This window comes from Lepisosteus oculatus, unplaced genomic scaffold, assembly GCF_040954835.1.
Source record: "Lepisosteus oculatus isolate fLepOcu1 unplaced genomic scaffold, fLepOcu1.hap2 HAP2_SCAFFOLD_40, whole genome shotgun sequence".
Lineage (NCBI taxonomy): Eukaryota > Metazoa > Chordata > Actinopteri > Semionotiformes > Lepisosteidae > Lepisosteus > Lepisosteus oculatus.
In genome coordinates this window covers 1,527,597-1,543,244 of record NW_027167934.1, presented here as the reverse complement: position 1 = coordinate 1,543,244, position 15,648 = coordinate 1,527,597, and the positions used below count along the sequence as shown (strand labels likewise).

The window sequence follows — 15,648 nt, the reverse complement described above, 5'->3', positions numbered from 1 at the left end:
AACTAAAAGCCAGCGAGAACCAGCAGCGGCGTCCACTCCTGTCGAACCGGGATCCTTCCGCAGCCACGCAGCTCGTGGTGTCCTAACCCTCCCGTATCTGATTTTGGACCAAGCACATCAGGGGAGAGCGCGAACGCAGTCCCCCACTTCTAGAAATTATGCAGTCGAGATTCCCACATTTGGGGAATTCGCAGGGGTCAACACAGCCGGAGTGCAATGGCCGAGCCTCGCCCTGGGTGAACCGATTTCGATTTTTAAGAACTTTATTTTCTTTTCACAAAAAAATACAGGAAATCACAAATCAGAAAGCTTTACATTAATATACATACTTAAAACAGTATATATGATCACATCTCATTACATTTTGACACGGAACCAGTTACATAGCAACAATTTCTTTTTTTCTGGTGCAAATCACATTCTTTACTTAAACATGATAATGTTTTTCACAGTTTCTTGAGATACTGTCCAATGCCCTCTATTTCCCACAGATTTTCTGCTTCCTCCCTCCCTTCTCTCCACAGATCTCTGAGGTAATAGTTCTCTCGGGTGATGAACAGGGCCAGGCTACCTGCTGCCTTGACTGGGACCTCGATGCCTTTGAACAGCCCCATGTTCCTCACTCTCCACAGGGCGTCTTTCCCACTGTTCACCACGGCCCAGATCCTGTCAAACACGTCAGGAGGAAGCTTGACAGGAGAGATGCCGTATATGATGAAAGCAGCGGTCAGGGTAAATTGGGGCGAGAGAGCCTGCAACCAATCTTCAAACTGTGCCCAGAAGGCCTTAGCAAAAAAGCAGGACCACAGGAGGTGGGTCACAGTCTCCTCCTCGCCGCAGCCCACCCTAACGCAGCGAGGGCTGGGGGTGAGGCCCCTACGGTACAAGAAAGTTCGTACCGGTAAGCACTGGTGGACGACACTCCAGGCTAAATCTCTGTGAATGTTGCACAGAAATTTAGAGGATGTGTGTTTCCACACCTTCCTTGTTTGGGCTGATGTTAAAATGCCCACAGGGGTCTGCCTATTGTTCTGGGGTGCTACGAAATCTTCCAGTTTTTGGACGCTGACATCTCGGAGGGGAATATGGCCAATTGGGTGAGATCTTAGAAAACTTTTAACTGTCCCATAAATTGCAGGGCATGTGTCAGAGAGTGGGACGTCCAGCTTGGGTCTGACACCCCACACTCTGAACACCTCCCTACCTACCCAGAGCCTGGAAAAATAAGTCCAGGTACGCGCTGCAGGTGCTGTTGCAAAGCCTCTCAGCACAGAGGCCAGGAAAATGCACAGCAGCTTCGTAGCAATATCTGGGACAGACTTCCCCCCTGAGGGTAGCGGCCTGTACATTATTTCCCTTCTGAGTCTTTCCTGCTTCCCACCCCATAGAAATTGAAACATCAATCTCCTCAGCACCGCCGCAACACGGTGTGGGATTGGGAAGGTAGAAGCCAGAAAATTCAAGACAGGCAAGAGCTCGGCTTTGATGACCAGCACCTTCCCTGTCATGGTGAGGTCTCGGTCCTTCCATTGCATCAGTTTTTTGTTTAAGATTGGCAATTTGTTCTGCCAATTTACTGTTCCCATCTCTTCTCCAAAATACACCCCCAGGACCTTAATTCTCTTCTCTTGCAGCCTGAGATCATGTCCTTCTTTTGGCTCCCTCCAGTTCTGATAAAAAATCTCACTCTTAGATGTGTTAATTTTTGCGGAGGAAGCCAAAGAGAACCGATCACAGCACTGCAGAGCTCTGCTAATTGAGGCATTGTCAGAGAGGAGCAGGGTGACGTCATCCATGTATAGAGATGTCTTTACCTCTCCTCCCCCACTTCCAGGCACTGGTATCCCATTAATGGCCTGATCCTGGCGCAAGGCACAGGCTAAGGGCTCCATAGCCAAAACGAATAACAAGGGGGATAATGGGCAGCCCTGCCTCACCCCTGAACAGACTTCAAAGGTGCGTGATCTATTGCCATTAACCATGACTCTGCTGTTGCTACCTGTGTACAGCAGGTTAATCCACTTTCTCATGATGGGGCCAAACTTCATGTGCTCAAGTACCGATGTTAAGTACTGCCGGTTTAGGCGGTCAAAGGCCTTTTCTAGGTCTACACCTAAAATGCACAGAGGGAGGGAGCGATCCTCAGAGTACAGACAGACATCCCTCAACAAGGCCAGGTTGTCGCTCATCAGGCGTCCTGCTATCCCACAAGTCTGTTCTTTCCCTACCAGTGAGGCCACTACATTTTGTAGGCGCAGGAAAAGGGCTTTGGACAGGATCTTAGTGTCCACGCCTAACAGGCTGAGGGGTCTCCAGTTCTTTATGTCATTTCTTGCTCCTTTCTTAAACAAGAGAGAGATAGTGCCTTCTCTTAAGGAGTCAGGCAGCAATTCTGTCTTGTAGCTTTCCTCGAATAGGAGCAGTAGCGGATCCTGAAGCAGATCCCAAAAGGTGCAATAAAATTCTTTAGGGAGCCCGTCAGCACCCGGAGTTTTCCCCTTCTGTAAGCTCTCCATAGCCTGTCTCAGCTCTTCTACTGTCAAATCCCTCTCAAGTACTTCCCTATCTTCTTCACTCAAAATGTTTTCTAGCTTTGAGGTAAAAAAATGAATATCTTCATCCTTTACCTCTGTAGAGCTGTACAGTCTTGAGTAGAAGGCCTCGGTGCAGGAGAGGATAGCACTCGGCTCTGTTCTCTCTCGTCCCTCCTCATCAACTACACTTTCCATGACAGTCTTGGAGCCTACCACTTTCCTGAAAAAGAAGCGAGTACACTTCTCATTTTCTTCCAAGAACTGCACTCTGCTTCTTAACAGCACTCCTCGACTACTTTCTTCGGCTATGCTCCGGATGTCCTTTTTTAAAAGGGCGATATCCTCGAGCACATCGAAGCCACTGTGCAGCATCGTGTAGAGACGCTGCAGCTGCCTCTGTTTCCTGGCTAGCACTCCTCTCCGTCTGGCAGCAGCCTTCCTTCCCTCAGCCATGAAAAAGGCCTTTGTCCTCACCTTCACCTCCTCCCACCACTCTCCTACTGACCCGTACAGACACTGCAAGGACAGCCACTGTGATAGTTTCTCCTTGTAGCGGGATACTACCCCCTCGTTCTCTAGCAGCTTTGTGTTGAGTTTCCAGAGGCCTGGGCCAAAGACAGTCCCGCCCTGGAGTTCCACTCTACACCCTAAAGCCTGATGATCTGAGAAGAAGACAGGCTGAAGAGTGACCCCAACAACTTTCACTCTCTCTGAGACAAAGCAATAGTCAATTCTGGAGCTGCTATTCCTCCCTGACCATGTATATCCTGCTGTTGTGGGATATATACATCTATATGTGTCTGAGAGTTTAAAGTCTTGAACTAAGTTTTGCAGGGCCAGTGAGCTGGAATCCAATTTTATCGGCGAGCTAGACTGCCTGTCTGTGTGCTCTAAGATACAATTAAAATCCCCTCCCACTATCACGTCTGTGCTGCATAACAATAGGGGGGAGAGTGCCTTGAGTAGCTCCACCCTTCCTCCTACGTCAGTAGGGCAATACACATTGATTAGCCGCAGGTTAACGGTCCCCCATTCCACATCCACACACAGCAACCTGCCATCTATGACCCTCTGAATACTTTTCAATTTGAATGCCCATCCTTTGAAAAGAATGGCCACGCCAGAGGCTCTGTTGTTATTGTCCCCTGACCAAACAGAAAGCCCTTTATCCCACCTATCTTCAAAACTTTTATACCTCTCTTGATAGGCTAAAGCACACTCCTGCAACATCAACACATCTCCCTCTCTCTGCTGGAGGTAATCAAAGACAGACTGGCATTTAACTCTGTCATTGATACCTCTTGTGTTAAGAGAAATTATGTTAAGAGCCATATTACATAAGAAAGTGGAACCAGTCTTTACAAAACACATTTCTCTTCGGTCTCACCTGTTACCTTTTTCTTTTTCTTTTTCTTCTTACCAATTTCCTGCCAGCCATCCTCTGAATGAGCCTTCATCAGGGTGGTAGCAGTAAAAGCGTTCACAGAGTCCATTTCAAGGAAGGGGGTAGAGGGAGGGGTGGAGAGGTTCCAGCTGTCCCCATCGCCATGCTCTCCTTCCTCCTCGCTCGGGGAGAAAACAGAGTCATTTTTTCTTTTCCTCAAGTCCAGCTCCTGGGAGCACTGAGGGGAAAGGGGTGCAGCCGATGCACCAGTCTCCTCTTCCCCCTCACCCACCAGCTGCTGCAGATCCTCCGTGATGGACTGGATGGAGGAGAGGAGGGCATCTGTAGCACTTGCAGAGTCTGAGAAAAGCAGCTCTGCTGAATCCTGGGTATCCTCGCTGGACCCGCTCCACCGGGGGGCCCCACACTGGCCCTCGTTCTGAGGAGCAGGAGTGGGGGAGGGGTCCTCGCTGTTCTCGGGGGTTTTCAAACCCTCGTGCATGTCTGGTGCAGTCTGCGGTTGTGGGGGCGTAGTGGATTTCTCTTCCACCAGCCCCGGAGCCACAGCAGGACTGATCCTGGCTGGAGGCTGAGAGTCTTTGTCCAACAAGGGTTCTTTGTTTGACTTGTTGTTTGCTTTGGATTTTCGGGCCGGTTTGGCTGAAACAAGCACTGCCTCATCCTTTCTCATTTTGAGTTTATTGGCGTAGGCGTGAGGGCAGTTCTTAAAAACGTGTCCTTCCGAGCCACATAAATTGCACATAAATTGCCCTGGGTGAACCTCCTTCTTGATCAAGGTATCTCCCCTGCCAGGTAAGTATGAGTTAAACAGGCCCCTGCAAGCGGCCCGCACCCACAGCACAAATCGCGCAGCCTAGGCCACCTCCTCGCCCCGCACGCCACCGCCTCCTGCTGGGCCCACTCTTTCACACACTCACACGCCACACTAACACTCAAAAGTGTGGGCAAAACGAGAAAACGAGCGCGCCGTTTCCTACACATCTGCAGTCGCCGTTGCGCATTCGCAGCATGTCCCGGGATGCAATTCGGCCTCATTTGCATAACTCCAGACCGGCAGATCGCCACGCAAGCTCGCGACGTGCGCCTGCCACACACCGAACAAACCTTTTCAGCAATTTCCAAAAAACGGGCCTGCTCGCCTGCCCACAAGGCTCCGTCTCTTACCTGTTCTCCAGAGCCTGCTGCCTTCTGTGCTTTTCTCTCGGCACCGCTGCAGTGCACACAACTCCTGCAGCGGGAGGGGGGGAGAAAGTTCCCGCGCTCCGCCGCAGGGAAGGCTCGCTCCGTGCGCACACGTCCTTTCGATGCCAGTCCAACAAGTGCTCCGCATTAGCTGCGTCGGGGCTCCGGCGTGTCGCACCTCACCTCACCTCGCACTGCCCCCTCCTTGAATGTCTGCCGCTGGGCATGCCCCGCTCTCCTCCGCCTTATCTTATCGCGTGTGAGCACCGACAATGGCCACAATGCCGGGGAATGGCACCTGTAAAGTGTTAATTGGGGCACAGGAACAGCCCGTCTCGTCTCGGGGGGGCCGGCTTCAGAGACAATACAGCAAACACAGCGGGGCGGGGGAAGAAGACGACACCACACATGCGGGTACATTCAGCTCCGGCGGGAACGAGACATTTGTCGGTCTTTTCAAGTGCCGAGAGCCGAGCAATCCTTCACTTGTATCGTTTCTCCCCGGTGACTAGATCTGGCCCTGCGACTCTCGACTGGGCTCACCCCCGGGGCAGCCCAGCAGGTGTGAGCCTGGCCGGCACCCGGATGGGAGATTCCACCCCGGAAAAGCTCCGGTTGCTGCTGCTCCTGCAAGAGGTGTGACTGGGACCAGTAGGGAGCGCTCACCCTGCGGGCTGTGTGGCTCTCTTACGCCCCAGCCTCCTGATGGCGACACTGCTGCACAAACAGGCGCCGTCCTTCGGGGGAGGCGTCAAACCGAGGTCCCGACCCTCCTTGGCCATTAGGAAACCCCAGGGCGTCTCTCAAAAAGAGACGCCGGGGGTGTCCCTCTGGTGTTAGTGCTCCCCTTTACCCATCAGTCGGGGTCTCCTCCTAATCCCCGTCTCACCTGTAACAATCAATGACGAGGCCCCCCTGTCCGTGAGATTTAGTACTCGCGCAAGAGACCGGGGGCAGAGCGCGAACGCGGTCCCCCGCCCCCCACAAAGTGCGCGCTCCGGGTTCCCTCTCGGGGCCCTGCAACACAGCGGAAGGGCAGCGAGAAGGAGCCTCTTGCTCTGACGCCGCAAGGCCACAAGAGGGCGGAGGCGCCGCGCGCCCGGCCGACGTGTTGGACCGGTGCGCTTTACGTGCTGAAATAAACACGCGAAAGCCCCGAAATGTTTCCAGAGTGCTGTGCACTGGAGGTTTTTGTCTGGTGAAGACTTGCCTGGTGCTCCTCCGTGCAGATTGTTTGTCCTCCTCCAGTGCGGGACGAGCCAACACAAGGGAGCGCATTCGCCAACATCCAGGCATGCAATGCGATTTGGAAAGCAGCTCCTTTCCAAAGAGTTGCACACGAACGATCCTTCAGTCCCGCTCGGGGGGCACGGAACCCCCGCCACACACAGCTTCAAGTAGCGAGTCAGGCGCCGGGGCTTTCGCTTACGGCCACACCACCCTGAACACGCCCGATCTCGTCTGATCTCGGAAGCTAAGCAGTGTCGGGCCTGGTTAGTACTTGGATGGGAGACTGCCTGGGAATACCAGGTGCTGTAAGCTTTTGCTCTCCCGGCCAGCAGGGGTCGCCGTTGGTGCCGTAGGCTTTGGGAGGAAAACCTGCAGGATGGAAAGGTGATCTATAGCCTCATCTCTAGAGATGTTTTGTTGCTGTGGCATGTGTGTGACCCATATTCAAAAAAAAAACCCGTCTGTAAAACGAATATCGAAGCTGCCTCTAAATCTGCAAATGAAGATGAGTCGATAAACCACTCGTTTTTCGTATAACTAGACATATATTCATTTGTTACCGATTTCATTCATTGAGCACGGATACAATAGAGGTACAGCCATTCACTGTTTGACATGTCTGCACTGGTACAGAACCGAGCAATCAGAAAACGGGTGAAACTGTCTTTAGACTCAGCATACAGTACCGAGGCCCCCCATGACCAAATAAAGGCTAACCTCGATAATCAGCCTAAAGAACGCAGACTATAGCAAAACGACTGACTTTGAAAGGGGAATGAACGTCCGGAAGGAGTAGTGGAACTAGCTTGAGATGCTTCTCCGGACCCCTAACTAAAAGCCAGCGAGAACCAGCAGCGGCGTCGACTCCTTTCGAACCGGGATCCTTCCGCAGCCACGCAGCTCGTGGTGTCCTAACCCTCCCGTATCTGATTTTGGACCAAGCACATCAGGGGAGAGCGCGAACGCAGTCCCCCACTACCAGAAATTATGCAGTCGAGATTCCCACATTTGGGGAATTCGCAGGGGTCAGCACAGCCGGAGTGCAATGGCCGAGCCTCGCCCTGGGTGAACCGATTTCGATTTTTAAGAACTTTATTTTCTTTTCACAAAAAAATACAGGACATCACAAATCAGAAAGCTTTACATTCATATACATACTTAAAACAGTATATATGATCACATCTCATTACATTTTGACATGGTAACAGTTACATAGCAACAATTTTCTTTTTTTCTGGTGCAAATCACATTCTTTACTTAAACTTGATAATGTTTTTCACAGTTTCTTGAGATATTGACCTATGCTCTCTATTTCCCACAGATTTTCTGCTTCCTCCCTCCCTTCTCTCCACAGATCTCTGAGGTAATAGTTCTCTCGGGTGATGAACAGGGCCAGGCTACCTGCTGCCTTGACTGGGATCTCGATGCCTTTGAACAGCCCCATGTTCCTCACTCTCCACAGGGCAACTTTCCCACTGTTCACCACGGCCCAGATCCTGTCAAACACGTCAGGAGGAAGTTTGACAGGAGAGATGCCGTATATGACGAAAGCAGCGGTCAGGGTAAATTGGGGCGAGAGAGCCAGCAACCAATCTTCAAACTGTGCCCAGAAGGCCTTAGCAAAAAAGCAGGACCACAGGAGATGGGATACAGTCTCCTCCTCGCCGCAGCCCACCCTAACGCAGCGAGGGCTGGGGGTGAGGCCCCTACGGTACAAGAAAGTTCGTACCGGTAAGCACTGGTGGACGACACTCCAGGCTAAATCTCTGTGAATGTTGCACAGAAACTTAGAGGATGTGTGTTTCCACACCTTCCTTGTTTGGGCTGATGTTAAAATGCCCACATGGGTCTGCCTATTGTTCTGGGGTGCAACGAAATCTTCCAGTTTTTGGACGCTGACATCTCGGAGGGGAATATGGCCAATTGGGTGAGATCTTAGAAAACTTTTAACTGTCCCATAAATTGCAGGGCATGTGTCAGAGAGTGGGACGTCCAGCTTGGGTCTGACACCCCACACTCTGAACACCTCCCTACCTACCCAGAGCCTGGAAAAATAAGTCCAGGTACGCGCTGCAAGTGCTGTTGCAAAGCCTCTCAGCACAGAGGCCAGGAAAATGCACAGCAGCTTCGTAGCAATATCTGGGACAGACTTCCCCCCTGAGGGTAGCGGCCTGTACATTATTTCCCTTCTGAGTCTTTCCTGCTTCCCACCCCATAGAAATTGAAACATCAATCTCCTCATCACCGCCGCAACACGGTGTGGGATTGGGAAGGTAGAAGCCAGAAAATTCAAGACAGGCAAGAGCTCGGCTTTGATGACCAGCACCTTCCCTGTCATGGTGAGGTCTCGGTCCTTCCATTGCATCAGTTTTTTGTTTAAGATTGGCAATTTGTTCTGCCAATTTACTGTTCCCATCTCTTCTCCAAAATACACCCCCAGGACCTTAATTCTCTTCTCTTGCAGCCTGAGATCATGTCCTTCTTTTGGCTCCCTCCAGTTCTGATAAAAAATCTCACTCTTAGATTTGTTAATTTTTGCGGAGGAAGCCAAAGAGAAACGATCACAGCACTGCAGAGCTCTGCTAATTGAGGCATTGTCAGAGAGGAGCAGGGTGACGTCATCCATGTATAGAGATGTCTTTACCTCTCCTCCCCCACTTCCAGGCACTGGTATCCCATTAATGGCCTGATCCTGGCGCAAGGCACAGGCTAAGGGCTCCATAGCCAAAACGCATAACAAGGGGGATAATGGGCAGCCCTGCCTCACCCCTGAACAGACTTCAAAGGGGCGTGATCTATTGCCATTAACCATGACTCTGCTGTTGCTACCTGTGTACAGCAGGTTAATCCACTTTCTCATGATGGGGCCAAACTTCATGTGCTCAAGTCCCGATGTTAAGTACTGCCGGTTTAGGCGGTCAAAGGCCTTTTCTAGGTCTACACCTAAAATGCAAAGAGGGAGGGAGCGATCCTCAGAGTACAGACAGACATCCCTCAACAAGGCCAGGTTGTCGCTCATCAGGCGTCCTGCTATCCCACAAGTCTGTTCTTTCCCTACCAGTGAGGCCACTACATTTTGTAGGTGCAGGAAAAGGGCTTTGGACAGGATCTTAGTGTCCACGCCTAACAGGCTGAGGGGTCTCCAGTTCTTTATGTCATTTTTTGCTCCTTTCTTAAACAAGAGAGAGATAGTGCCTTCTCTTAAGGAGTCAGGCAGCAATTCTGTCTTATATCTTTCCTCGAATAGGACCAGTAGCGGATCCTGAAGCAGATCCCAAAAGGTGCAATAAAATTATTTAGGGAGCCCGTCAGCACCTGGAGTTTTCCCCTTCTGTAAGCTCTCCATAGCCTGTCTCAGCTCTTCTACTGTCAAATCCCTCTCAAGTACTTCCCTATCTTCTTCACTCAAAACGTTTTCTAGCTTTGAGGTAAAAAAATGAATTTCTTCATCCTTTACCTCTGTAGAGCTGTACAGTCTTGAGTAGAAGGCCTTGGTGCAGGAGAGGATAGCACTCGGCTCTGTTCTCTCTCGTCCCTCCTCATCAACTACACTTTCCATGACAGACTTGGAGCCTACCACTTTCCTGAAAAAGAAGCGAGTACACTTCTCATTTTCTTCCAAGAACTGCACTCTGCCTCTTAACAGCACTCCTCGACTACTTTCTTCGGCTATGCTCCGGATGTCCTTTTTTAAAAGGGTGATATCCTCGAGCACATCGAAGCCACTGTGCAGCATCGTGTAGAGACGCTGCAGCTGCCTCTGTTTCCTGGCTAGCACTCCTCTCCGTCTGGCAGCAGCCTTCCTTCCCTCAGCCATGAAAAAGGTCTTTGTCCTCATCTTCACCTCCTCCCACCACTCTCCTACTGACCCGTACAGACACTGCAAGGACAGCCACTGTGATAGTTTCTCCTTGTAGCGGGATACTACCCCCTCGTTCTCTAGCAGCTTTGTGTTGAGTTTCCAGAGGCCTGGGCCAAAGACAGTCCCGCCCTGGAGTTCCACTCTACACCCTAAAGCCTGATGATCTGAGAAGAAGACAGGCTGAAGAGTGACCCCAACAACTTTCACTCTCTCTGAGACAAAGCAATAGTCAATTCTGGAGCTGCTATTCCTCCCTGACCATGCATATCCTGCTGTTGTGGGATATATACATCTATATGTGTCTGAGAGTTTAAAGTCTTGAACTAAGTTTTGCAGGGCCAGTGAGCTGGAATCCAATTTTATCGGAGAGCTAGACTGCCTGTCTGTGTGCTCTAAGATACAATTAAAATCCCCTCCCACTATCACGTCTGTGCTACTTAACAATAGGGGAGAGAGTGCCTTGAGTAGCTCCACCCTTCCTCCCACGTCAGTAGGACAATACACATTGATTAGCCGCAGGTTAACGGTCCCCCATTCCACATCCACACACAGCAACCTGCCATCTATGACCCTCTGAATACTTTTCAATTTGAAAGCCCATCCTTTGAAAAGAATGGCCACGCCAGAGGCTCTGTTGTTATTGTCCCCTGACCAAACAGAAGGCCCTTTATCCCACCTATCTTCAAAGCTTTTATACCTCTCTTGATAGGCTAAAGCACACTCCTGCAACATCAACACATCTCCCTCTCTCTGCTGGAGGTAATCAAAGACACACTGACATTTAACTCCGTCATTGATACCTCTGGTGTTAAGAGAAATTATGTTTAGAGCCATATTACATAAGAAAGTGGAACCAGTCTTTACAAAACACATTTCTCTTCGGTCTCACCTGTTACCTTCTTCTTTTTCTTTTTCTTCTTACCAATTTCCTGCCAGCCATCCTCTGAATGAGCCTTCATCAGGGTGGCAGCAGTAAAAGCATTCACGGAGTCCATTTCAAGGAAGGGGGTAGAGGGAGGGGTGGAGGGGTTCCAGCTGTCCCCATCGCCATTCTCTCCTTCCTCCTCGCTCGGGGAGAAAACAGAGTCATTTTTCCTTTTCCTCAAGTCCAGCTCCTGGGAGCACTGAGGGGAAAGGGGTGCAGCCGATGCACCAGTCTCCTCTTCCCCCTCACCCACCAGCTGTTGCAGATCCTCCGTGATGGACTGGATGGAGGAGAGGAGGGCATCTGTAGCACTTGCAGAGTCTGAGAAAAGCAGCTCCGCTGAATCCTGGGTATCGTCGCTGGACCCGCTCCACCGGGGGGCCCCACACTGGCCCTCGTTCTGAGGAGCAGGAGTGGGGGAGGGGTCCTCGCTGTTCTCGGGGGTTTTCAAACCCTCGTGCTTGTCTGGTGCAGTCTGCGGTTGTGGGAGCGTAGTGGATTTCTCTTCCACCGGCCCCGGAGCCACAGCAGGACTGATCCTGGCTGGAGGCTGAGACTCTTTGTCCAACAAGGGTTCTTTGTTTGACTTGTTGTTTGCTTTGGCTTTTCGGGCCGGTTTGGCTGAAACAAGCACTGCCTCATCCTTTCTCATTTTGAGTTTATTGGCGTAGGCGTGAGGGCAGTTCTTAAAAACGTGTCCTTCCGAGCCACATAAATTGCACTTTGGCAGCATTGAACAGTCAGAGGCTAAATGTCCCTGTTTGCCACAGGTCTTGCAGCATTTCACAGTGCAGGAAGATGCCAGGTGTCCCACAGCACCACAGCGCCGACACACCTTTGGTTGTCCCACATAAAAAACATAGCCATTGCAGGCGCCCAGCCGGATTGTAGAGGGCAGGTGCCTTAAGCCTCCATTTACATTGTCCGGTAGTAAGCGAACCTCGAATTTCCTTGCTCCTGTTTTTATACCGTCAACATCTCTAACCTCAGTTCCATGGTGGACGGTGCAGTACTGGTTAAGCCAGGTGTGAATGTCCTCCGTCTTTGCCAGTTCCGAGAACATAACAACATGCACCGTTTTCCTCTCTCTCTGTGTCAGAGGCTGCAAGTTGATCTTCTCAAGTGCAGGAACTTTCCCTCTTTTTGCCTCAAACACATCCACGCATTGTTCAAACAGAGGATAGGTACCAAATACAACCTCAAATGCTTTCTGACCTGGGAGAGCAAAGATGAAATCCAAGTGCCGAGGTTCAAAGCCAAGTTCCTTCTGTAACACTTTTCTGCTGAACTGCATACGATCCATGAACAGGTCATCCAAAAGCTCAAAACGTACAGCATTCTTGCGGGATCCAAAGGTTGCCATCTCAAACTGCAAAACAAACACTGCTTCCACAAAACAAGAAAACAATCCAACTACTCCAACTACAGGCTGATCAAGGTATCTCCCCTGCCAGGTAAGCCGAGAGCCGCAGGCGATGAGCCCGGAGCTGAACGGGCCCCACTGGCTCGTTTGTAAGGCCAGGTGCATTGCCAACCACGACCGGCAGGGCAGAGGCCTTGAAGGCAGCCTGGGCTCCTGCAGCTGTCCAGCCACGCACTCTGGTTTCTCTTCATCTCGTACAAATCTTTTGCCTTTTACTAAAGATTTCCATGAAGAGGAGCATGAATGAGTTCCATACAATTTTTGTGCTTTCCTGCCTTCGGGTGGGGCGCAGCTGGGCTGGTCAAAGAGAGAAAACAAAACCGCTCACAATCACTCTTATTACTGCGACTGTGGCCGTCTGCTCTGCGAGTCCTCGGTCTCCGCCTGTCTGATTGGTGCTCTTTTCTTTGGGGGGCGGGAAGTGTCCGGCCGCAAATATGAAGCGTTACAGCAACGACATGCCATGAGACGATTGATAACGATTTCCATAGGATCCACGCGGTTGCCTGGCAACCGTCAGCTTTGCGCAGTGGCAGTATCGTAGCCTGTGAGGTTTAGCCGATGCGCGATTATTGCTAGTTGAAAACTTTTCCCAATACCCCGCTTCCGCCGGTTTGCAATACAATCGGCGAAAGCAATTCTTGACAGTCTCGTCAGAGACTGAGCAAGGTGTTTAAAGACAGATTTTGTCATGGTAACATCATGGTAGAAAGAAACAAGCTTGTTACGTCTCAACAGAAACACTCTTTAGCTCTTTCAGCGTTATGCAGAGAACAGCGTCTGTCGAGATCACTTTTGAGTCAGCGCGAAACGCCGTGTGCTGTCAGTTTGATTTCATATTGCTCGTAGCGGCGCCCGGCTTTTGTCTGTCAAACGTTAGGTTGCCCTTCTTCATGCTGCATCGTCGGCATGAGTGGAGCTTTTTAAACGTCTGTATTTACTGCGCCTCATAAGAAATCGTTTGTCCCCGTTCAAAACAGATTGTGCGATGTCCTGCAGCGTTCGCAAAGCAAACCTTTGACAGTTTGAAAGAGGAATTTATTCTGCTTCCTGTGCGTGCAGTAGTTACAAAGTTGAACGTCTTTATACGATCTGCCGCAGATCTTACAAACGAGCCAGTGGGGCCCGTTCAGCTCCGGGCTCATCGCCTGCGGCTCACGGCTTGCGAGCGTGCCCAATCCGTGCGATAACTCGGAAAACACCCGGCCACACTGTGCCGGAAACGACGCACTCTGGGAAGCCGCTATGCAAAGCGAGGTCCCAAGATCCCCTGCGGCCGGACACTTCCTGCCCCCCAAAGAAAAGAGCGCCAATCAGACGGCCGGAGATCGAGGACTCGCGGAGCAGACGGCCACAATCACCATTACAAGAGCGATTGCGAACGTGCTTGTTTTCTCTCTTTGACCAGCCCAGCTGCCCGCGACCCGAAAGCAGGAAATCACAAAAATTGCAGGGAACTCATTCGTGCTCCTCTCCACGGAAATCTTTAGTAAAAGGCGAAAGAGTTGTACGAGATGAAGAGAAACCAGAGTGCATGGCTGCACAGCTGCAGGAGCCCAGGCCGCCTTCAAGGCCTCTGCCCTGCCGGTCGTGGTTGGCAATACACCTGGCCTTACAAACGAGCCAGTGGGGCCCGTTCAGCTCCGGGCTCATCGCCTGCGGCTCACGGTTTGCGAGCGTGCCGAATCCGTGCGATAACTCGGAAAACACCCGGCCACACTGTGCCGGAAACGACGCACTCTGGGAAGCCGCTATGCAGGCAAGGTCCCAAGATCCCCTGCGGCCGGACACTTGCCGCCCACCAAAGAAAAGAGCGCCAATCAGACGGCCGGAGACCAAGGACTCGCGGAGCAGACGGCCACAATCACCATTACAAGAGCGATTGCGAACGTGCTTGTTTTCTCTCTTTGACCAACCCAGCTGCGCCCCACCCGAAGGCAGAGAAGCACAAAAATTGCATGGAACTCATTCATGCGCCTCTCCACGGAAATCTTTAGTAAAAGGCGAAAGATTCGTATGAGATGAAGAGAAACCAGAGTGCGTGGCTGCACAGCTGCAGGAGCCCAGGCCGCCTTCAAAGCCTCTGCGCTGCCGGTCATGGTTGGCAATGCACCTGGCCTTACAAACTAGCCAGTGGGGCCCGTTCAGCTCCGGGCTCATCGCCTGCGGCTCTCAGCTTGCGGCCGTGCCCAATCCGTGCGATAAGTCGGAAAACACCCAGCCACACTGTGCCGGAAACGACGCACTCTGGGAAGCCGCTATGAAAAGCGAGGTCCCAAGATCCCCTGCGGCCGGACACTTCCCGCCCCCCAAAGAAAAGAGCGCCAATCAGACGGCCGGAGACCGAGGACTCGCGGAGCAGACGGCCACAATCACCATTACAAGAGCGATTGCAAACGTGCTTGTTTTCTCTCTTTGACCAGCCCAGCTGCCCGCCACCCGAAAGCAGGGAAGCACAAAAACTGCAGGGAACTCATTCGTGCTCCTCTCCATGGAAATTTTTAGTAAAAGGCGAAAGATTTGTACGAGATGAAGAGAAACCAGAGTGCGTGGCTGCACAGCTGCAGGAGCCCAGGCCGCCTTCAAGGCCTCTGCCCTGCCGGTCGTGGTTGGCAATACACCTGGCCTTACAAACGAGCCAGTGGGGCCCGTTCAGCTCCGGGCTCATCGCCTGCGGCTCACGGCTTGCGAGCGTGCCCAATCCGTGCGATAACTCGGAAAACACCCGGCCACACTGTGCCGGAAACGACGCACTCTGGGAAGCCGCTATGCAAAGCGAGGTCCCAAGATCCCCTGCGGCCGGACACTTCCCGCCCCCCAAAGAAAAGAGCGCCAATCAGACGGCCGGAGACCGAGGACTCGCGGAGCAGACGGCCACAATCGCCATAACAAGACCGATTGCGAGCGTTTTTGTTTTCTCTCTTTGACCAGCCCAGCTGCGCACCACCCGAAAGCAAAGAAGCACAAATATTGCATGGAACTCATTCATGCTTCTCTCCGCGGGAATCTTTAGTAAAAGGCGAAAGATTTGTACGAAATGAAGAGAAACCAGAGTGCGTGGCTGCACAGCTGCAGGAGCCCAGTCCG

At 51.7% G+C, this 15,648-nt stretch overlaps 9 non-coding genes across 9 annotated transcripts; 3 read left to right on the top strand and 6 right to left on the bottom strand.

The window, feature by feature from the left end:
• Positions 1 to 118: 118 nt before the first annotated feature.
• On the bottom strand, positions 119 to 288 carry LOC138228147 (U1 spliceosomal RNA). Its single transcript, XR_011185236.1, has one exon. It is a non-coding gene; the product is annotated as a U1 spliceosomal RNA (small nuclear RNA).
• Positions 289 to 6,544: 6,256 nt separating this feature from the next.
• LOC138228083 (5S ribosomal RNA) lies at positions 6,545 to 6,663 on the top strand. Its single transcript, XR_011185183.1, has one exon. It is a non-coding gene; the product is annotated as a 5S ribosomal RNA (ribosomal RNA).
• A 635-nt stretch (positions 6,664 to 7,298) lies between these two features.
• LOC138228128 (U1 spliceosomal RNA) lies at positions 7,299 to 7,468 on the bottom strand. Its single transcript, XR_011185222.1, has one exon. It is a non-coding gene; the product is annotated as a U1 spliceosomal RNA (small nuclear RNA).
• A 5,264-nt stretch (positions 7,469 to 12,732) lies between these two features.
• Positions 12,733 to 12,849, top strand: LOC138228363 (U5 spliceosomal RNA). Its single transcript, XR_011185443.1, has one exon. It is a non-coding gene; the product is annotated as a U5 spliceosomal RNA (small nuclear RNA).
• A 230-nt stretch (positions 12,850 to 13,079) lies between these two features.
• On the top strand, positions 13,080 to 13,221 carry LOC138228253 (U4 spliceosomal RNA). Its single transcript, XR_011185339.1, has one exon. It is a non-coding gene; the product is annotated as a U4 spliceosomal RNA (small nuclear RNA).
• Positions 13,222 to 13,980: 759 nt separating this feature from the next.
• LOC138228401 (U5 spliceosomal RNA) lies at positions 13,981 to 14,095 on the bottom strand. The gene has a single exon (XR_011185481.1). It is a non-coding gene; the product is annotated as a U5 spliceosomal RNA (small nuclear RNA).
• A 390-nt stretch (positions 14,096 to 14,485) lies between these two features.
• On the bottom strand, positions 14,486 to 14,602 carry LOC138228409 (U5 spliceosomal RNA). Its single transcript, XR_011185489.1, has one exon. It is a non-coding gene; the product is annotated as a U5 spliceosomal RNA (small nuclear RNA).
• Positions 14,603 to 14,995: 393 nt separating this feature from the next.
• Positions 14,996 to 15,110, bottom strand: LOC138228418 (U5 spliceosomal RNA). The gene has a single exon (XR_011185498.1). It is a non-coding gene; the product is annotated as a U5 spliceosomal RNA (small nuclear RNA).
• A 391-nt stretch (positions 15,111 to 15,501) lies between these two features.
• LOC138228427 (U5 spliceosomal RNA) lies at positions 15,502 to 15,618 on the bottom strand. The gene has a single exon (XR_011185506.1). It is a non-coding gene; the product is annotated as a U5 spliceosomal RNA (small nuclear RNA).
• Between the last annotated feature and the right edge of the window lie 30 nt (positions 15,619 to 15,648).